Source organism: Myotis daubentonii, chromosome 3, assembly GCF_963259705.1.
Source record: "Myotis daubentonii chromosome 3, mMyoDau2.1, whole genome shotgun sequence".
NCBI lineage: Eukaryota > Metazoa > Chordata > Mammalia > Chiroptera > Vespertilionidae > Myotis > Myotis daubentonii.
In genome coordinates this window covers 200,812,952-200,835,190 of record NC_081842.1, presented here as the reverse complement: position 1 = coordinate 200,835,190, position 22,239 = coordinate 200,812,952, and positions in this window count along the sequence as shown.

Here is a 22,239-nt window from a genome sequence, read left to right as displayed (position 1 = left end):
TGAAGGACAGTGGTGTTTAGAATGGGTAATTTTCCTAAGTAGCCCAGGGCTTTCTGGGAAGGAATGAACAAGCAGATCGATGCCCGTTCTCTGAGATTCGAAGATCTGAAAACGCATCCGGACGGTCCCGGTCCCGCTGACCGAGGCCCAGGGGGTAGGGAAGGCAGCTGGTCCCCTGAAATGAGACCTCCATTTGGGGAGGAAGAGGAGGAAACCCAGGCTTGCCTGAGGCAACTCGCCACTAAAAAAACGCTGAGAATGAATGGTGTGTGTGTTGGGAAGGGGTTGGGAAGAAACACAGAGCCCCGAGTTGGTAACCTTGTGTGTTCTGAAAGGTGTCATTAGGTGGGACTGAAGGACTGTCCCAGAGGAGCCCACGTGTGTGTGTGTGTGTGTGTGTGTGTGTGTGTGTGTGTGTGTGTGTGTTTGGGAGGGGGTGGGGGGTGTCAGGCTCTGCAGTGAGCCTGCAGGCAGGGCAGCCCTGCCCTGAAGGGCCCTTGGCCAGCGGTTGGGGCCCACAGGCAGAGGTGGCGTGGCCGATGCGGTTTGCCTCTAGCTCTACATTGAGCATTTTAAGACTCCAAGAATCTTGTTACTCAGGGTCAGGACGGAAGACCTTTCTCCCAGATCCCAGTGCTGTCAGTCCCATGGGCTTGGGCCTCAGGGCCATGCTAAGCGCGGAGCACGGAGCACCTTGCTCCACTCCAGCCCGGCTCCACCACATCCCTCATTCATCACACACCGCTCGCTCTTTGTGGAAAATTGACACACAGACCAGGAAGAGGGGGCGGTGGGAGGAGGCACATTTAAAGGATCTGTGGTGCAGACAGGCAGTGGATGACAAAGGGAGGCCGAGCTGGCAGGGCCAAAATGGCAAAACGGCTAATAAGGGGATGTGGCAGCCCCGTTGCTTAATGGGGGGAGGTGCCAGGCGTGAGGACACGAAGCCAAAACTCCTGCTTTCTCCTTCTCCCCCTCCCCCCACCCCCGACAGGGATGACCACGCAGCCAGGGAGCCTGGAAACATGTCCCAGCAGGAGGGCCAGTATGGTCTCACCTTCTCTCCTCACCTGGTATGTTGTTCAAGACATGAAGGAGGCTCCTAAGGTGAGTGCTCTGAAATTTCTCCATCCTATATCTTCCACTGGCTACGGTGGATCGCTCCTATTGGTATTTTCCCTCTTTCCTACCACCTTAAATGTCAAGTATCTCTTCTCTAGAAGCACTGAAGTGAGAAAGAGGATTAGGGGATTTTTTTATCCCCTTTAAAGATAACCTGGATCGAATGGAAGTAAACAGAGCACTTGGAGCTTCACCTCATTTCACTTTTCTCTCCTGCCCTCCCCTCCTGCTCCTCCTTCCACCCTAAAGGTGACCTGGGAGCTGCTGGCAGGACGAGAAGGAAGGATTGGTGGGGGGGGGGGGGGGGGGGGGAGGGTAATGCCTCCTCTGGGCCTGCCCTCCAGAATCGAGTTCCCACATTAACCCTGGTCAGAAGGGACTTAGCAGGAAAGGCTCTGATTTTCTGGAAAAGGGAAGGGAGGGGCCTGGTGGGCAGAACCTGGAGGCTCTTCCTGCCTTGGGAGGAGATGCCAGCAACAGCTCCTCTGGGGCCACACGGAGGAATCCACCTGCAGGCCCCCAGGAGCCACCGAGAAGACACACACTTTGGGGGTTTTTTTAAATATATTTTCATTGATTTCAGAGAATAAGAGAGAAGGAGAGAGAGAGAAACATCAATGATGAGGGAGAATCATTGATCAGCTGCCTCCTGCACCACCCCACACTGGGGATCGAGCCCACAACCCAGGCAAGTGCCCTTGACTGGAATCGAACCTGTGACTCTTTAGTCCACAGGCTGACGCTCCATCCACTGAGCCAAACCAGCCAGGGCAAGACATGCACTGGGAATGAGTCAGCAGCAGGAAGTGCAAAGCAGCGACAGGAGCTCAGTGGGAGCTTACTGACCTTTACCGCCGAGCTGCCAAGGCTGCTTAAATATTTAAAAGTCGAGTTCAACACCCGAAAGGCCAGCTAGGGCTGCAGAGAGATGCGTCTTCTGGGATTGCCATCATCCAGACTCTAAGTCTCTTGCACCAAATATTCATTCATAATAATACTTTTTATCTAGAACGCCTCCTATGTGCCAGGCGCTATGGGATAAACTTCACATACGCAACGTCATTTTATCTCCACAATAACTCTGAGAAGCAGAGGATATGTTAACCATTTCATACATGTGCCAGGTAGGCCTGAGTCCATGCTACGGGTTATACTGCCTGAGTCCAGGCTACAGGGTTATACCGCCTGAGTCCAGGCTACAGGGTTATACCGCCTGTGTCCAGGCTACAGGGTTATACCTCCTGAGTCCATGCTACGGGTTACACCGCCTGTGTCCATGCTACAGGGTTACACCGCCTGAGTCCATGCTACGGGTTACACCGCCTGAGTCCATGCTACGGGTTACACCGCCTGAGTCCATGCTACGGGTTATACCGCCTGTGTCCATGCTACAGGTTATACCGCCTGAGTCCATGCTACAGGTTATACCACCTGAGTCCATGCTACAGGGTTATACCGCCTGAGTCCATGCTACAGGTTATACCGCCTGAGTCCATGCTACGGGTTACACCGCCTGAGTCCATGCTACAGGGTTATACCTCCTGTGTCCATGCTACAGGGTTATACCGCCTGTGTCCATGCTACAGGTTATACCGCCTGAGTCCATGCTACAGGGTTATACCGCCTGAGTCCATGCTACGGGTTACACCGCCTGAGTCCATGCTACGGGTTACACCGCCTGAGTCCATGCTACAGGGTTATACCGCCTGAGTCCATGCTACGGGTTACACCGCCTGAGTCCATGCTACGGGTTACACCGCCTGAGTCCATGCTACAGGGTTACACCGCCTGAGTCCATGCTACGGGTTAGACCGCCTAAGTCCATGCTACAGGGTTAGACCGCCTGAGTCCATGTTACGGGTTATACCGCCTGAGTCCATGCTACAGGGTTATGCCGCCTGAGTCCATGCTACAGGGTTATACCGCCTGAGTCCATGCTACAGGGTTACACCGCCTGAGTCCATGCTATGGGTTACACCACCTGAGTCCATGCTACAGGGTTAGACCGCCTGAGTCCATGCTACAGGGTTATACCGCCTGTGTCCATGCTACGGGTTATACCGCCTGAGTCCATGCTACAGGGTTACACCGCCTGAGTCCACGCTACGGGTTACACCACCTGAATCCATGCTACAGGTTATACCTCCTGTGTCCATGCTACAGGTTATACCGCCTGAGTCCATGCTACAGGTTATACCACCTGAGTCCATGCTACAGGGTTATACCGCCTGAGTCCATGCTACAGGGTTAGACCGCCTGAGTCCATGCTACAGGGTTATACCGCCTGAGTCCATGCTACAGGGTTACACCGCCTGAGTCCATGCTACGGGTTACACCGCCTGAGTCCAGGCTACAGGTTATAATGCCTGAGAGATAGGCAGTGTCCCTTCAGAACCCAGCACCCTCTGGGACAGAGTAGATTCAATAGACACACTGACTGTGACACCTGGAGGAGGTCAGCCCACCCCTCGCTGGAAGCACAGCTCCACCGGCTGGGCCCAGTGTCAGTGTTTTCATTCTCTGGAGCCCTGGGGCCTCCCCGGCCATGGCCTCAGCCACGTACACTGAGAGAGTGCTCCGGACACCTCTCTGTGAGGGCCAATGGTCCCCAGGACACAGAGCTGGCCCACAACCAGAAATATCTTTAACGTGTGGAGCAAAGATGATCAGTCCCAAAGCCCAGCTCTGTGCCTGCTCCGCAAACTTCTGCTGCAGAGTGAACCCATTTTACAGACAAGGAAACTGAGGTTCAGAGCATTAAGTGGTTCAGCCAAAGCCTGTGGTCAGAGCATCTCAGACTTCTGGGTCACCCTGCCAGAGCCTGATACCAGCTCCCCCATTTAACTGCAGGGTGTCCACGGGCGGGTCAGCTCATGCTCTGTGTACATGGGGGCAATAGCAGCTGCTAATGCCAGGCTTGGTACAGAGAAGGGGCTCGGAAGCTGGTGGGGCAATTGTTGGTTCAAGGATCTGAACCCGGTTTCACCTAGGCAGAGCTAGGCCTGTCCTGCTGCTCAGCTGCCTATAGCTCCACAACGAAACCCATGCTGTGACTATCTTCCCGAAACTTCCACAGGGAGAGAAGTGTGGTCATCATTTGCATGAGAATGTGACCAGGACATCTGACCCACAGCCTTCTTAAAAAAAAAAAAAAATGTGAAAGGCAAGATTTGGGACTTCTACGTAAGGCGTGATGTCCCCACAGGGCAGCCGGCTCTGTCTCAGGACTGCGAGCCACCAGGAAAAGCCAGGAAAAGCCACGCTCGGCCCACCAACTTGCTGCCCTGTTGCTGTGACAATAACCCCATCTGCAGTTTTGTTTTGTTTTTGTTGCTGTTGTTGCTTAAATTAAATCTTTATTGTTGCAAGTATTACGCTATGTCCCCTTCCCCCCACCCCCACCCCTTCTAGGCCACCCCTACCCCGCTCCTTCCCCTCCCTATTGTCTGTGTCCATGGGTTATGCATATATGCATACAAGTTCTTTGGTTGATCTCTTCCCACCCCCCCTCCCCTGCCTTCCCGCTGAGATTCCACAGTCTGTTCTATGCTTCTGTGTCAGCAAACACAGGGTGACTTCCCCGGGTCACTCCTGAGACTTAGGTGGAGCCAGAATTTGAACCCAGGTCTGCATAGCTCCAGGCCTATTGGTCTTAACTCCTCCGCTCGGCGATTTCCAGCTCCCTGAACCCAGAGCTCGAAATCCCACCGTTCGCTCCTTTGCGAAGAAATGAGGAGTGTGAAAATGCGGCCCAAGGCCTGGAACTTAGCAAAGCCCCACACAAGGCCTGGAGGATTTGATGATGTGGACAAAGGAGGTTTGTGAGCAGCATTTGAGGTTACAGCCTCATGAACTGTGGGGGGGAGATAAAAAAGCGGGGGGGGGAAGGGCAAGGGCAGAGAAACACCACAATTTTGTTCTGGTGGTTAGGGGAACTCTAGGCTGCCGGGCTGCCCTGCAGCTGGGACCTGGGGAGCCCACCTGGACAAAGCCATGACCGCCCAGTGACTGCCCCGTGGCCTCTCCGGACGGACACCGGGCCTTCGGTGGGCAGGTCACACCTTGTGACTAGAGATGGTATTTGGAGTGTCATTTCCCTCGAGAAATGAAAACCACCGCCACTTACTTCCCTGGGGGACAAGTCTCTTTAGCCTGGCTCTGAGGAAGCAGGGCCCCACCTATCTGTTCCTTAAAAAGCAGCATTTTGAGAGAAATATCGATCTGCTGCCTCCTGCACGCTCCCTACTGGAGCCTGAGCCTGAAACCCAGGCAGGTGCCCTCACCAGGAATCGCTCTCTAAAATCAATAAAAACATATTTTAAAATAAACAAAACGAAATGTTAAAAAGCAGCATTTTGAGATTAGTTGTAGTCAATGCGTATCCATTCTTTGGTTAAGTGCGGCAGCTAAATAAATCTGGCCCACCTGTTAGATGTGAGCGTGTGGGAAGGACGTACACGCGATGTACTCACTTAGCTTGGGGTCTGGGGCCGTTTTCCATCCATCATTGCACTGACACGCATCAACCACTACATACAAAGTGAAGTCCAAAGCCTCAGAGGAAGAGTCAGTTCCCAACAACACAGCAAAAGCTTAACAGAGTAAACGCTTGAGAATACGTCAGCATTAAATTAGCGCTGCCTTACAGGAGGCCCTAGTGGCCCTGCCCATGTACATAAAGAGAATCACAGAAGCCTATGGTACTGCCGGATTGTTTTAATGGCCTTACAGATTTGGTGAATCAAAATGAAACATTTCCACTCCACAGCCCATCTTTTTCCTCTAAATTAAGGTGAAATTGATTCTTATTTTCAAGGTAGAGTTTTAAGAGTCCGTGTTCCTTAAATCCCGATTTGTCTGATAATTTGGGCCGTTAGCTTTTCTTGCAGCCTTGTATCCCGGTTGCTGGCAGGTTGAAGATCACGCGGAGTTCTTCAGGTGCTCTTCACAGCCTTCCCACTTGACGTTCTCGACGTTGCAGCAATAAAATATGGAGTAGCATTAGTAGACTTCGCATTTTCCTGACCATCCAGAGCCATTTCGATTGAGTTTTAGCAGATGAGCTGGGAAAATGAAAATGTTTCTTGGCCCGACTGTCTCAAAAGTGGAGACGGAGAAGAAGGGAAGACAGAGAAACCACAAGGACACTGACCGTGGACTGCCTGGTGCTGACGCTGCCGCTCGCGGCGGCGGCGGTGGTCTTGGTGGTGGCAGCACCCTTGGTGGTCACGGCTGCCTGTGGTGCCGTGAGGTCAGGGGTGACCATAGGAGCTGAATAGACCTGCTGGGGGACGAACAGTGTCAGCAGGAGCAGTCCCAGCTGCAGCGCGACCAGCATTCCTCTTCCTGCCATGTCCAGGCTCTCTGTGATCGATCGGAGCTCTGGAAGCTGAGAGAGCCCCCGAGGACTGCAGGGCAAGTAGCAGGCGCGACCCCCGCCAGGGCCTTATATACCAGAGTGTCACAATGCAGTGACATGGCCCTCACCCGCCGGGTCACAATGCAGGGCAGGGCACTAGCCCACCAGCATGTCACAATGTCATGACATGATGCTCACCCACCCACCTGCCTGCCGGCCAGCCCAAGGCTTTGCTTTTGAAACAGAACCCGTATCCGTTGTTTAGAGTGCCCGGCTTCATTACACAGCCATGTAAGTTTCCACTGGTCTTTATTTTGTTTCCTGATCCCTTTAAAGCAGTGGTTCTCAACCTTCTGTCCCTTTATTTTTTTTTATTGCTTAAAGTATTACAAAGGGTATTACATATGTCTCCTTTTTTTCCTCACCCTTGAGAATCCCCTGGCCTCCCCTACCCCCCAGTGTCTTATGTCCATTGGTTATGCTTATATGCATGCATATAAGTCCTTCAGTTGATCTCTTACCCCTCCCCCTTCTGCCCCCCTACCCTCTCCGGCCTTCCCGCTACAGTTTGACAGTCTGTTTGAGGCAGCTCTGCCTCTGTATCTATTTTTGTTCATAAGTTTATAATGGTCTTTATTATCCATAAATGAGTGAGATCATGTGGTATGTTTCCTTCATTGACTGGCTTATTTCACTTAGCATAATGCTCTCCAGTTCCATCCATGCCGTTGCAAATGGTAAGAGTTCCTTCCTTTTTACAGCAGCATAGTATTCCATCGTGTAGATGTACCACAGATTTTTAGTCCATTCATCTACTGATGGGCACTTAGGCTGTTTCCAGATCTTAGCTATGGTAAATTGTGCTGCTATGAACATATGGGTGCATATATCCTTTCTGATTGGTGTTTCTGGTTTCTTGGGATATATTCCTAGAATTGGGATCACAGGGTAAAATGGGAGTTCCATTTTTAGTTTTTTGAGGAAGCTCCATACTGTAAACCATAAAATTATTTTCGTTGCTACTTCATAACTGTAATGTTGCTACTGTTATGAATCGTCATGTAAATATCTGATATGCAGGATGGTCTTAGGCGAACCCTGTGAAAGGGTCGTTCGACCGCCAAAGGGGTCGTGACCCACAGGTTGAGAACGGCTGCTAAAGGATGCATGTTTGGTGTTCAAAGTTGTTAGTATAGGGAAATGGCAAGAGGTCTACACCTAGAGACAATCGCTATTGCTAGTTGGCATGTTTTTATACAGTATATACACATCTTTCACTCAGTAGAGGTTTGCTTAACATTTCACTCAATGGACTTTTTGCTTAACATTTGTCAAGAGCATTTTCCTGCCATTAAAATCCTTTTTCAAAGGATTTAATTCATTTCTTTAAAATATCAAGCATTGAATTGTAGAGTTTTAAGCTCATCTTGTTTTATTTGCATTCTTCTGGATTTATATGAAGAAAAAGAATACACCAGAGAGTTCATCTTGGTTGTTTCCAGGTGATAAGACTTTTCTACACCGTTTCTATCTATGGGGATTGAGCTAGTAGTTTGGGGGTTGGGTTTTTTTGAGGAGTGGGGTTGGTGGAATTCAAGCTTGAATAAAACAACGTGGAAATTGCTGCTTCTTTTTTTTAAAATATTTTTTTATTGATTTCAGAGAGAGGAAGGGAGAAAAAGAGAGATAGAACTATCAATGATGAGAGAGAATCATTGATTGGCTGCCTCCTGAACACCCCCTACTGGGGATCGAGCCCACAACCTGGGAATGTGCCCTGATCAGGAATTGAACCATGATCTCCTGGTTCATAGGTCCACACTCAACCACTGAGCCACACTGGCCAGGCTGGAAATTGCTTCTTAAAAAGATCATAGAAAATTGACAGTAAAAATTAAAGAATAATGACATGGTAAATAATGGAGGACTTAGCTCCTGAATGGGAACTAATCCTTCCTGAAGGGATGGAACAGGCAAAAGTAATACATTTACTGATGTTTGAAACCGGGTATGACATACATGTAATAAAAGGTTTGAAAACCTTTGGCTTGGATTCTCTTACCAACTTGAAGGGAAACTTTAAATTTATTCAACATCCTGTGTGTCCCTTCTTTTCAAGAATGCGAGGACTTTATACTCTGGAAAGTGAAAACCTACTTTCCCTGCTTTCTCCACTGCTTCCTGCCTCTTCGGGAATCTGATTTCTTGTTCTGAATCTTTAGGGGGCAGCCTGAAGAATTCTCCTTCCTTGTTGCTATTGGGAATTGAGCCCCTGCAAACTGGATGCCATCTTCTTACTTATTTGTAGGAAACAGTGTTAAAGTAGTGGCCGGCAGAAGGAGGCTGGAGCCTCGCTGGGGGCTGGAGAGGCCACCACATTGCGGTAGGTGTCTGGGTACACTTAAGTCCACACCCTTGTCCAACAAGAGGAAATGAGAGCAATGAAAGGGTATTTCAAAACAAGGCCCTTCATAGGCAGTTCTTTTCTCCCAATCTTTATTTCTTTCTTTCTTTTTTACTATTTCTTAACAAATACATTGAACCCACCTGCCCAGACTCAGACCTTTGGCTTTTCTAACGACTCAATGGGAACCACGATGCAGGCTTTTGTTCATGGTTGTGGGTAGGTTTGTTGACCTTAGTAATAAAATGAGCACTTATCTTTACCAGCAAAAATTGGTTATTCGAAAACAAAGAGGAATTATAATTCAGTACAAGCAAGCTCGAGCAAAAGCCACAGGCAAGTCCCACACACAAAGGAGAGGAGCGTTACTTTATGGAGAAAAAGGAGGCAGTTGGGAGCAGTTGTTTTGAATGGAAGTCCATTGGAGAAAAGTTCAGGGAGGTGACGGTTTCTCGCTGGCAGAGTTGCTGGGGTGGTCAATTTCTGAGATGCAATGTACATCTTTTCCTGGGGGGACTCCTATAATGGGGGATTCTTTCCTGTGGAGGATTCCTCTGTTGGGGTCTCTAGTAGACATGGCCTCCTGTCATTGGCATGGCATGGCCCTGTGTGAGAGCGCCCCCTGCTGGCCTCCTGACTCCATTTCAGGGAGCTTTCCCTTGAATCATTTTCACAAGACAGAACCTCGTGTTGTCTTTCTGCTCCAGACAGCGGGGCTGCCCCAGCGTGTCTGGAGCTTTTCCCGCCTGCACCAGGGCTTTAGCGACCTCTCCACTCAAGCGTCCTCCCTTACCAGGTGAAGTGAGTGGCTAGCCCTGTTGGTGGTCAGCTAGCCACAGAGTCGCTTATGGTGTCCCCTGTCTTGAGAGAGAGAACCTACACATGCCAGGGGCTTCCTTCTCCAACCTCCTTCACTGCTTGGATGCCATCATGTGGCGAGTTTCCTCCAATCAGAGGCACTCCAGCCCACACTTCGTAAAGAAAGTTCCTTTTCTGCTACATTGACCAGAGAGAGTTTGTGGTGTGTGAAATGACAACCCTGTTGGCTAGGTTACAGTTTTGCCTGTTCAAGGATCCCCCACCTCTTGGGACATAGTTAAAATGCTGCCTCCTCAACGAAGCCTTCTCTGACGCCAGAAATGGGGTCTCCCTTCATCCAGTTGGCCTGTGGGTTTTACTTTATGGCCTTGAAGCTCTATTGGGGCATGAACTTCATAGTTATCTCCTAGAATAATGGTTAAGAGCATCGACCCGGGAGCTATTGCCTGGGTTGCAGCCCCAGCTTTGCTACTAACTTGCTGTGTGACCGTGGGCAAGTTATTAACCACTCCTTGTCCGGCCTGCAGAACCGGTGAAAACAGCACATACCTCGCTGAGCTGTTGTGAGATGGCACGTGTCTGTGTCTCAACTCCATTCACCTCACCGCCACCGTGACTGCTGGGCCCCGGGCTGACGAAGTGCTCCCCACACCATGTGACTGACTCATCCCTGAAGTGGCCCGTCAGGTGTGGCAGAGACAAAGCTAGGAAAATTCCTGGGAAGTGGAACGGGGAAACTGAGGCGAGGAAACTGAACAAGGCGAACAATTCGAACAGCAAGGCCGTATCTTCCCTAACCAAGGACACTTGAGAGCAAATGGTTTATAGCTCCTCTCCCCAGCCAGAGAACACTTAGTTTAAATCATCCCGGTCTGGGGGACAGAGAACAGAGACCCGATTCATGCCATTTGTGCCAGCTAAACCTAAAGACAGATGAAGTCAGGGGAACAAATCACAACAACCCAATTGAAGCCAGACCCAATACCAAAGTCAAACAGTAAAAGAGACCAAAGAATCATCCCAAACTCCCCGGTACCTCATTTTGATGCATCAGCATATTATGAACACACCTGGAAAGCTGATGAATATTCTGCTGAAACCCTCCCCTAAGATCCTCACTCGAGGTGGGAGATGGGGGGAGGGGGATAAAAAGCCCTCAGGACAGAGACTCAGAGTGGGCTCGCTCTAGAGCACACCCTTGTCCCTTCTCAGGCATGAACTCTTTACATCCTCCTAAACTCTAAGGGTCCCAGAGACTTACAACCAGGGGAGCAGCCAGCAGCAGCAGCTCTTCCCAGCTAAGCCCTGGTCCTATCTCCAAGGCATCCTTTCTTCTAACTTCCCGGTGAGCTGAAAGCAGCGCTGTCTCGGTTCACTTCCGTCACTGTGACCTTCACTTCCCAACAAGCTAACAGCAGGCCCACCTTGGCTCACTTCTTTCCAATAGCGTTTCGAGGGAGCAGAGCCGAGCCCTGCCGGGGCTCTCCCCTGTTGCTGCTTCTACTCCAGGTCTTACCTTTGTGTCACTGTCCCCAGCTTTAATACACACGCTCTCCAAATCACCTGGACTTGCCCGGCCGGAGTGGTTCAGTGGTTGAGCATCGTCCCATGCACCAAAACGTTGCCAGTTCGATTCCTGGTCAGGGAACATGCCCAAGTTGCAGGTTTGATCTCCAGTCAGGAAGCGTACAGAAGGCAACCAATCAATCTCTCTCTCTCTCTCTCTCTCTCTCTCTCTCTCTCTCTCTCTCTCCTTCTTTTCTCTAAGCATGTCCTCAGATGAGGATTTTTTTAAAAATCACCTGGACTCATGTTGTGTAATCTTTCCTACACGCAGTCAAGAACCACACACTACAGCCTGGCCTGAGGCAGACCCCTCTCGGGGCGGGTCTCTGCCCAGTAACACGGAGCCATGTCTGTCTTTTCTGTCGTTGGCCAGCAGAGCACGCCACCAACATCGGCAGCTTGTCCACGGTGCCTGTGCCCTGTGACTGTAAACAATGCCAGGCCCCTCACTGGCCCCACGTCCTCTCAGTGCCCCCTGGGGCCACTCATGTCCCCTGACTTCCTGCCAGTCCATCAGGCTGCCTCTCTCATCTGCACCAGAATGTTAGGACTTCAGGGCAATTGATCCTTGATGGCCATTTGTAATCTTCCTGCCGCAGGAGAACAAAGGCCAGGAAAACCTTGCTGGACACCAGGAGTCAGACCACGTCAGGAACTGAAACAGTCCTGCATTCCCTTGTCCCCTTGGTTTGGTGCTGTGCTGCCCTTCCCTTTGGATAGCTCACCCCCCATCCCCTCCCCTTAAATAAATTCAGTTTTTCTTTACCCACCGTCTGAGATAGCTATTCAGCCTGCCTGGGCACCGCCATGCTAACACCCACGTTCACCTTTCACGGAACATTGATAGAGGCCTCTTATCTGATCTTTGTCCCCATGTTCCGGGTGGGGCAGGCCCTCTGCTCCCCGTCAATCTAGACACTTCTAAAGACCCCACGCGGGGCAGGGGAGACACGTCAGCTGTCCGGGCTTCTCCAACACCAGCCCATTAGCTCTTTAATGAGGAGCCTGGGGTGGTCCACCGGGCCCTCAGGCTGGACCCAAACCACCGTGGTTCTGAGTCACTCATCCCCTCAAAGGCTCTCAGGTCCTTGTCAAACAGAGCACCACAGATCAGAGCCTCCCACACCCCCACAGCTCCTTTCTTCATGAATGGATGTGGAGAAGTTAGGGAGAAGCAAATTGGGGTGAACCAGAGCCTGCAAGGAGGCCCAGGGCAGGGGGCAAAGGGCTCTTGAGGGTCCATGAGTGCCTGGGCCTGGTAGAATCTACCACCATGAGCAGCATGTGGTCATGAACTCGGGGAAGAAGCGTCTTTGCCAGTTATGACAAGGCCACTGGTGGGCACGTACCAATGGGACCAGAGGCGGTTCTGGGACAGATCCGGACAGGCCTGGATTTGAATCTGCTCTGCCTTCTCCAGGCTGGCTGATTTGGGCTCATCTGGTGGCCTCTTTGAGCCTCAGTTTCCACACCTGAGTCCACACCTGAAGAGGCGGGGCAGGAGCCTTGAAAGCCAGGCTCAAGGTTGAGTCTTTGCTTTGGGAGCAGTGGAGCCTCTGGTGAGCTTTAACCAGCTGGAGGACAGGAGGTTTTGCATTTCAAATGGATCAGGACCTTTATCTCAGCCCCCTGTGGGTGATGGAGACAATGAGATAAATGCTGCTGCAAAGCTTAGACCAATGATGGCTCAGCTGCATTCCAGGAAAAGCAGCAGATGTCAGGAGACGAGGGGGGCGGTGGCGTGAGACTCACAGTGGCTCTGGAGATGTCCTGCTGGCCCCCACACACATCCTCTTTGTCCTCACAGCCCCAGGGAGGAGGGTGTAGTTGACCACCCCATTTTACAGACGGAGAAACTGAGGTTCCGAGAAGGGCAATGGCTTGCCCAAAGAGAACTTGCCCAAAGGAAACAATTCAATGAAATACTGCATCTCATGCAAAATCGCCTTGTCTGGGGTCTGTCGTGTATCCAAGGTTCAATAATCAGGGGTCTTCTCTCTGCTTCCCTGGCTCTCCTTGGTCACTGTCCCAGAGTTCCAGCTGCTGAGCACCCTTCAAGCACCATCAGGAGGCAACTGAACCCCGGATGGACGATGCCAGGGCTGTCAGTCCTCCCTATTCTGTGACCCCCAAACTGCTGAAGCCCCTGTCTGCCCAGGTGTGAGAGGAGCCTCTCTGTGATTGACAGCTGGCTCCCACGGGCTCCCAGCGTCCGGATGTCCTCTGAGACCTCTGAGGGCAGAGCCAGGGCTGGGCCTCCACCCCACCCGGGCCCAGATCCCAGGGAGGGGCGAGTGCCGGTCTCAGCTGCAGAGCGTTGGGGGCCTGGCTGGGAGCAAGGAGGGCTTTCTGCTCCCACATGCACGGGACACTGGGAATCCAGAGATGGGAACGGGGTGGCGAGGGGCCTGGGAGCCAGGTCCCAGGCTGGGTGACTGTGGGAAGCAGGGGTGCTGCCATGGGTGGGCCCCAGGACCACAGGGGGACGCAGAAGTTCACAGCATTAACTTCCCTGGGGCTTTGAAGAAGTCTCCCTGCTCCCCGCTCTGCTCAATGTTCCGGGTGGGGCAGGCCCTCTGCTCGCCCGTCGACCCCCACCCCTTAGGTCACAGTGCCTTGCGGGAGAAGCTTGTGGAAATTCCCTCTGCTGCTGCTGCCACTTCTCTGGTGCTGGACAGGGAAATGACAACTTCTTGAGTCACAGGTTGACAGTAGAGAGGTGTGGTTTCTGGGCTGGGAGGGGCATAGAGTGGGGCTTAGAGCCATCTGGTCCACCTGCCTGCCCCCTATTTTTCAGAGGTGAAACTAGGCTCAAGGAGAAATGGTTTTCTCAAGGTCTCACCACAATTTGAGACATTTTTCTCTCCTCCTCTTACCTCTTCTTCTCTCTCCCTTTTCCCCTCACAGTCTTTTATCTGCATCTTGCCCCCGGTCACCTGGGGGCCATGCAGTGTGGTGATCACAAGGACTTGGGAGTCAGCAGACCTGGGGTCAACCCCATCGCCGTCACCTCCTGCCACATCATCTGGCAGGCGTCTCTGAGCTGCTTGAAGCCTCAATTCCTCCCTGGGAGACGGGCTAATCTGAGAGCCTGCCTGAGAGGATTCTGGGGAGGATTAAGCGAGGTAACGTGTAGAACAGTTAGCACTGTGCCTGATCCACCCTAATGGAGAGCGAGGGGGGAAGGGAGACACAGACAGACACACAGACAGGCAGACCATCAGAACAGAGCCGTCTTCCTCGGCTGCCATGGTGATGAAGTGATGCTAAAGGACCTACTCACTGTGGCTGGACCTGCCCTAGGTCGTGTTTAAAGGACAAGTGAAGGACTGCGTATCACTGTCAGAATGCGGGCCAGGCCAGCTGGTAGAGAGGCAGGCAGTAGCATCCTGTGTTTGGTGCCACTATCCAGCCTCTCACTGGAACTGAATTTCTCTCTGACATGGTGCGGGGCAGTCCCCCGCCGGCCACTGGGAAGCCTGGCCCAGGGCCACTGCAAACGTTTTTCTGGTGAAGCAGTGGGATGAAGCAGGAAGGCAGAGGGTGGGCACTCTTTTGTATCAGGTGGTCAAGGAAGGCCTCTTGGAGGAGGTGACTTTTGAGCTGAGATCATCATAGAATCTTCGGGCTGATCCTCCATCCTGGGGTCCCCACCTAGAACCCTCTGGAGGTCAGAGGGTGATGTGTCCAGGCGACAGGAACACAACAAGGCAAACATGCTCATAGCTGAGCCTCACCTGAGGGGATGCCAGGAGCGGCAGAGCCTAAGGAGGCCACGCCTGTCCAGGCCACATCCAGAGTGGTCATACCTCCCATTTATTCAGGAGAAAAGGAAATCAGATTTTTATGTGCATTATCCCAATTTTTAAATATTCTATAATAATAAAAGCATAATATGCTAATTATACTGAACAACCTTCCAGACGACCATGCTATGGCACCCACTGGAGCCAGGCCACCAACCAGTGGGCTGTGGTGGGTGGGCGGGGCCTCCCTCTGCAAGGGAAGCCTGGGTCCGGGGCACCTGAGGGAAGCCCGGGTCCCGGGTGCCAGAGGGAAGCTGGTGCCAGCAGCCGGGTGAAGGAAAGCCTACTCTTGTACGAATTTCATGCACTTGGGTGTGTCCCTCAGCCTGGCCTGCACCCTCTTGCAGTCCAGAAACCCTCAGGGGATGTCCAACTGCTGGTGTCGGCCCACTCCCTAAGCCAGTAGTCAGACATCCTTAGCGCTGCCATGGAGGAAGGGAGAGGGAAACAGATAGAAACATCAATGATGAGAGAGAATCATTGATTGGCTGCCTCCTGCATGCCCCCCACTGGGGATCAAGCCCACAGCCTGGGCATGTGCCCTTGACAGGAATGAAACCTGGGACCATTCAGTCTGCAGGCCAATGCTCTATTCACTGAACCAAACTGGCTAGGGCTCCCAATTTTTAAGCACTAGGCCTCCAACTCCACTCCCTGCTTTCCCTCCCACCTTCCTTCCTTCCATTCCATGTGCAATGTTTATTTTCATGCATCTTCCCCAGCCTCTGACATTTAAACTTTGAAATTAGAATATTTGCTATTTTCTCTTCCCCAGAGCGAGGCTGCTGGGTGAGATTTCCTTAGGATTCATGCCTGCCCTTCTGGAGGTGAAGGACCAGGGCAGTACCGGCTTTTGTGAGCCAATTATAGCCTCTGCTCCATACTGAGCACCTACTAGGCACCAGGCCTCCTCTCATGAATGGTCAAGCTAACCCACTTTGAGAGCCCTGGGAGGTTGGTTTCAGCATCTGCACATGCCTGGTGGACAAGCCCAGGCTCAGAGCCATTCTGAAACAAGTTTTTGGTCACACAGCACGTAAGGGGTGGAGCAAAGACAAAACCTGTCTCTGATGCCAAGTCTGTTTTTTCCCTATACCAGTAGTTCTCAGCCAGGGGCGATTTTGCCCCTCCCCCAGGGCACATTTAGCAATTCCTGGAGATATTTTCATGACTCTGGGATGCTGTTGGCATCTAGGGGGTAGAAGCTAAGGATGCTGCAAAACATCCTACACTACATAGCACAGCCTAACCTCCCATTAACAGCCCAAAATGTAACAGTGCTGAGTCTGAGGAACCCTGTGAGCTTCTAAGCTTCCGTGAGCTTACAGGTGCACTGGAGAACTTTTGGCATTTGGGCAGAACAAGAATTTACAAGGGTCTATTCCAGACAGAGATGATGACAAGAACAAGGCACAGAGTAAGGAATAAAGCATGTTGAGGGGCCAGTCCGTGGGCCTGAGTAGAAAGTTCAGGTCCAGGAGCAGGAAGGGACAAGAACAGCTGCAGAGACTGACTTGGCCTCCTGCGGGTCAGGGCTCTGTGCTTGTAAGTGACAGAAAACCCAGGTCATTCTGGCTGAATTTAAAAGGAAATCGATTGGCTCAGGTGAGTTGTCAGTCCAAAGGTGAATAGGCAGGGATGGGGAGGAGGGCCTGACCAAAGGAAAAATGCTGACTAGGCAAAAAGAAAAATGATATGCACAAGAGTCAGCACATACTGAGAGCTTATATGCATCAGACCCTATTCTAAGCATTCCACATGTATTATCTCATTTTTCCTTATAACAGTCCTATAAGGTGAATCCTATATAATAAAAGGCTAATATGCAAATGGACCAAATGGTTGAATGACCAGTCACTATGACGTGCACTGACCACCAGGGGGCAGACACTCAATGCAGGAGCTGCCCCTGGTGGTCAGTGTGCTCCCACAGGGGGAGCACCTCTCAGCCAGAAACTGGACTCATGGCTGGCAAGTGCCACAGTGATGGTGGGAGCCTCTCCTGCAATGCTAAGGGTGTTCAACTGCTAGTGGGGAGCGGGCCTAAGCCATCAGTCAAGCATCCCCCAAGGTCTCCCAGACTGCGAGAGGCCTCAGGCCGGGCTGAGGGACCCTTCCTCCCCCGAGTGCATGAATTTCGTGCACCGGGCCTCTGGTCTTATTATAAGGCTCAGAAGTTAAGTACCATGTCCAGGGTCACACGACTAGTAGGAGGTGGCAGAGACCAGATGTGGCTTTGGCTCCAGAGTTTGGGTCTTAACCACTATATTGCCCCGCCCTCCTGCGGTCACAAGCCTAATCATGCTGGCTTGGCCCATGAAGGTAAGTGGCTTATTCCAGAGGATATGAGGAGCCATCAAGTGTAGCAGGAGTGACACTATGGCAGGATAGGAAAAAGCTAGGAAAATTCCTGGGCAAGTGGAATGAGAAAACTGAAACAAGAAAATTAAACAAGGCCAAACAATTCGAACCACATACAGCCAGCAAGTGAATAGCAAGTGAATATCCTTCCCTGAACAAGGACACTGGAGAGCAAATGGTTTATACCCCCCTCCCTAACCAGAGAACACATAGTTTAAATCATCCTGGTCTGGGAGACAGAGAACAGAGACCCGATTGATGCCATTAGTGCCAGCTAAACCCAAAGACAGATGAAGTCAGGGGACAAATAACAAAAGCCCCCATCAGAGCCAGACAGACCCAAGATAAAGTCAAGCAGTAAAAGAGACGAAAGCATAATCCCAAACTCCCCTGAACCTCATTTTGATGCATCAGCATGTTAAAAACACACCTGGAAGGCTAGTAAATGTTCCGCTGAAACCCTCCCCTACAATTCTCACCCTCAGAAGAAAGAGAAAGGCCCTCAAGACGAAGACCCAGCATGGCGGGCTCAAGAGCACACCATGCCCCTTCTCGGGGAAGAACTTTTTACGTCCTCCTAAACTCTAAAGCAGCGCTTCTCCTTTGGGCAGTGGTTCTCAACCTTCTGCCCTTTAAATACAGTTCCTCATGTTGTGACCCAACCATAAAATTATTTTCGTTGCTACTTCGTAACTGTAATGTTGCTACTGTTATGAATTGTAATGTAAATATCTGATATGCAGGATGGTCTTAGGCGACCCCTGTGAAAGGGTTGTTCGACCACCGAAGGGGTGGTGACCCACAGGTTGAGAACCGCTGCTTTTGGGGGTTGAACGACCCTTTCACAGGGGTTGCCTAAGACCATCGGAAAACACATATATAATTACCTATTGTTTTTGTGATTCATCACTATGCTTTAATTATGTTCAATTTGTAACAATGAAAATACATCCTGCATATCAGATATTTACATTACGATTCATAACAGTAGCAAAATTAGTTATGAAGTAGCAACGAAAATAATTTTACGGTTGGGGGTCACCACAACATGAGGAACTGTATTAAAGGGTCGCGGCATTAGGAAGGTTGAGAACCACTGCTCTAAAGGACCCCCACGAGACTTGCAACCAGGGAGGCAGCAGGCAGCGGCAGCTCATCCTGGGCCTACTCCCTGATCCTGCCTCCAAGGCCCCGTTCTCTCTGACTCCCCAGTGAGCTAAAAGCCACCCCACCTTGGCTCACTTCTGTTGCTGTGAACTTCACTTCCTCGTGAGCTAACAGCAGCCCAGAATGGCTCATTTCTTTCCTGTAATATTTCTAGGGAACCAAAGCAGAGTACCACTAAGGCTCTCTCCTGCTGCCTCTTCTACCCTAGGTCCTCCCTGTGTGCCACTGTCCCCAGCTTTAATAGATGTACCTCAACATCACCTGGACTTGTATTGTGAAATCTTTCCCGCACAAAGTCAAGGACCCACACACCACAGGCCGGCCTGAGACAGACCCATTCTGGGCCGGTGCCTATCCAGTACCACCACCATAGCCTGTGCTTTGGAAACACGCTCAGAGGCCGTGTGGGGCAGCCCTGGGGAGTGAGGAAGAGAGGGCAGTGTCCAGGCAGGAGCCTGGGAGGCCTGGCTCTGTAGTGGGGAGGGTGGGGGGCACCCCTGTGAGATGCTCACTACCGTTCCCTTGGCCACTTGGCCTGTGCTGGTGGCACAAGTGGTGGGGACAGAGTGGGGTCTTGTGGATGATTGATGGTCTGGCTCCGAAGGTGCCTCTGGGTTTGCATCATTTTCCGGCTCATCCCCCTCACTCTGGCAGATGGGAACTAGATGCGTAAGTCATCCATCCCTGCTGCCTGGAGGGAGGGGCAGGGCCTGGTGGCAGGGAGGGCAGAGGGCGTGCTTTGCCCTGATGCATTGGCGAGCAGCAGGCGCTCATCCTCCCTCATTACTGTCCAGCAGGAACTCTGTCCCAGAAACTCCTGGCGGCCGAGATCCCCAGGGATCATTAAGGGCCCTTAGCCAATGACGACCCTTTTCTTGGTCCTAGAGGGGCCCTGGAATGCCCGATTCTGCCTCGCTGCTGGATTCAGCTATTTTTCCCATCCCCTTAGATCAAAACCCACTCCTCACCGCCACCTTCACCACCTTGGGTCTGGCTGGTACCTGGGCCAGATTCACAACTGCTCCGCCACTGACCTGCGCCAGGAGCCAGGGAGGGAAGGCAGGAAGCAGATGCACCTGCACCGCACCACCCTCGCTGCCCCGCCCCAGCGCCAGGTCCACCCCCTCCACCCCCGTCCTGTCCCAACTAACGGCCTCTCAGCCACTGACTCAGCGGCCTCGGCCTCGCAGAGCTGCCTGTTTAAGACTGGGTGCTGCTCCATAGCTGCATCCCTCCCTCCCTCCCCCCCCCCCCGCTCCCTTCCTCCCTCCCTCCCTCCCCCCCCCCCGCTCCCTTCCTCCCTCCCTCCCTCCCCCCCCCGCTCCCTTCCTCCCTCCCTCCCTCCCCCCCCCCCCGCTCCCCTTCCTCCCTCCCTCCCTCCCTTCCTTCTTGTCTTCTCTCCTTCCTTCTTTCCTTTCTTCCTCCCTCCCTTCTTTCCTTCCTTCCTCCCTTTTGTCCTCTCTCCCTTCCTTTCTTTTTCCATAAAACACTGGGTGAGCCCCACGCTATGCAGAGCCCTGAGCAACACAGTGAACTAGGCAGACAAGGCCTGGACTCATAAGGCTCACGGTCCATCTTTACCCACAAAGGACTCAGTGCCCCACTGGAGCTCCTCCCCTCCCCTTCTGAACCTGCTTCTCCTACTGTGTCCCCATCTCAGTGATGGCCCTGCCCCTCACCAACCCGGCCAGACCCCCAGACCCACAACCTCACTCTTTCCTCTCCTTTGCAAACAATCATGAAGGCTGTTGATTCTAAATCCCAAATTCCCCTAAAAGGCAGCTCGGTTTCCCACCATCTGCTGGTGGCTGGGCCAGCTCCTCCTGATCTCCTGCCTCCAGTCTCTCCTTCTCCCCTTTCAGAGGATTCATTTTAATTCAAAATCTGACCATATGGTTAGAACCCTTTAATAGCCACTACTGCAAGAAGGATAATCCACAAACTCCACCATTTGGCACAAGGACCCCTTAAGCTTCAGCTTCCATTCCCTTCTCCAGACCGGCTCTTGCCTCTCTCCTGTGAAAGAATCACTCAACTCCAATGAACCTAAGGTTCCCCAATGCATGGTGCCCTCTGCCTAGCGGATTGTCCCCTCTCCTTCCTGGTTAAATCCTTCAACATTCAGCTCAGGCGTCAGTCCCTCTGGGAGCCTTTTTAGACCCCCAGGCTGAGTCGGATTCCCCATCATACACTCGCTCACTGCCCCCAGTGCTCACCTCTAACACTGCCGGCCAGCAGGTGGCTTTCTTCCACGAGGGGATTCAGGGCTCAGGCTCCACCCTCCATCTCATGGCTCCACCCACCCCAAGGCCCCAGGGCCCCCTGCTTCCAGAGGGCAGAGGGAAAGAGAGGGTGGAGAAGACAACTGTGCACCTGAACCTTTCAGGTTGTGTCCTTGCAGGCAAGGGCCCGCCATGTCCTCTCACAGATGAAATGTGGCTGTCCTCTCACTCCCCCTTCCTTCTGGCTGAAATGTGGATGAGGAGCTGGGACGTATCCGATCAAGTGGATGGAATAAACACCGTAGGATGACAAGGCAACAAAATGGAAGCAGCCTGGTCCTCAACACAGTGGAGCCATCACATGAGCCCTAGGTAGCTAGCACTAGGGATTTACCTACAAAAAAATACACTTCTGCCTTGTCTAACTAATGTTTAGCCTTATTACCCATCTATAATAATAAAAGCATAATATGCTAATTAGACCGGACATCCTTCCGGACAACCTTCCGGACAAAGCTGAAGCAAGCTGCGCGGCTGCGAGGGCTGAGCCCCTTGCATGAATTTTGTGCATCAGGCCTCTGGTATCTTAATAATACACTGACTTGCATACTGAAAACTACAAAACACTGTTGAAAGAAATTAAATAAGACACAAATAAATAAAGAAACATCCTGTGCTCATGAATTAAAAGATTTAATATTATTAAAACGTCCATACTGCCCTATTGACTCGATGCAATCCTTACCGAAATCTCAATTTCAGTAATTTTTGCAGCTTAGCTCAGCAGCTGAGCTCTCTCAGGAAAACCTAGGCCAAGGCCCTGTGTGTCAGTAACCTATTGGTGCATATTAGACCACCCAAAATGTAGTGGTTTAAACAAGTATTTTACTTAGTTTGCATTTCCAAAGTCAGCAATTTAGGCGGGGCTCAGCTGCAGATTGGCAGGAAGTGGCTGGGACAACTGGGCACCAAGGTTTCTCACCCTCCAACAAACCAGCTGGGACTTGTTCTCAGAGGGGAGGCAGGGTGGCCCTCCTGTAGAACTCTGCACATTTTACTATTATGACTTTTCCAGTGTTCTGTCTTCTTCGCTTGACTCTGAGCTCCATGTAGGCAGAATTCTTATCTTCTTCACCTCAGGCCCACCCGTGCCTCACCCAGAGCCAGATTTGTAGCAGGCACTCAATATAAGGTTATGAATGAATGAATGAATGAATGAATGAATGAATGAGAGAGAGGAACAGGTGCTGCTGCTTGGCTCCGCGTCTCCACTATGGACACAGACAATGGGCCGTGAGGACCAGTGCCCAGGAGCTTCCATTCACACATTTGTCTGCCCTCCTGCAAAGGGGTGCAGAGCCCTCTGGCTGAGCCGGAGCTCCAGGGAAGCCACTTCTTGTCTCCGGCCCTTGG